Source organism: Solanum tuberosum, unplaced genomic scaffold (assembly GCF_000226075.1).
Source record: "Solanum tuberosum cultivar DM 1-3 516 R44 unplaced genomic scaffold, SolTub_3.0 scf00150, whole genome shotgun sequence".
Classification (NCBI taxonomy): Eukaryota; Viridiplantae; Streptophyta; class Magnoliopsida; order Solanales; family Solanaceae; genus Solanum; species Solanum tuberosum.
The window spans coordinates 1,260,578-1,261,534 of NW_006239073.1; positions in this window are offsets into that span (position 1 = coordinate 1,260,578).

Sequence of the window (957 nt, forward strand, 5' to 3'; positions counted from 1 at the left end):
TCTAGTCTCTACTTATTTAGTTGTTTATTTGTTTAAAACTTTGCTAATCATTTTCGTATTATATATAATTTACTCACTTTTTTATATTTGAATATGAATTTTGGTAAAAACAACGTTGACAAGGGTAAAACAACCATAGTTGATTCGATCACTAATTTATGGAGCTCAAAATTCAAGAAAAATAAAAAAAACCGGTAGTACTTCTCAATCTAAAACTAAAAAAACTTCTCAATTAAGAATAAATACAGATGATTATACGCATATTGATAAAACTGTTTTTAATATAGATAGTAATAGTGGATTAGATCCTTATCATGAACATTTACAAAGAAGGTTTGGCAATTTTGATGAAGAATTACCTGAAGATGATGAACATGATAATGCTAATGATTATATTGATAGTTTTGATAATAATGTTGATGAATATGATGAACATTTACAAAGAAGGTGCATCACGAATGGTTGATATAATATATTTTAATTTGGGTATTGATAGTGAAGATGATGAAACACCTAGTTGTCAAGATGTTAAAGATAGTATAAAAATTGAAGCTAGAAAATTGTACGACTTGTATAATTCTAATATAAGGAATATAATACATAACGAAGAGCCTCAAAGTTCTAGGAGTAGATATAATAATGAAGATGATATTGATGATATGATAGATTGTATTATTGAACTTTCTCATAATGATAGAAATGATTTTGATGCATATATTAATCAAAATACAGAACCTACTACTATTGATCTTCTAGAATGGTGGAGCAATCGCGGCCAGGGATTTCCAAAACTTCAACCGGTTGCTCGAGATGTGTTAGCTATTCAAGCATCTTCAGTAGCTTCGGAAGGCGCTTTTAGTGCAGCAAGATTTCAAATTGGAGGCATAGATATTCATTAGCAGCCGATAGCTTGGAGATATCCGTACTATTTAGAGATTGGATTAATGGCGAGAGAAG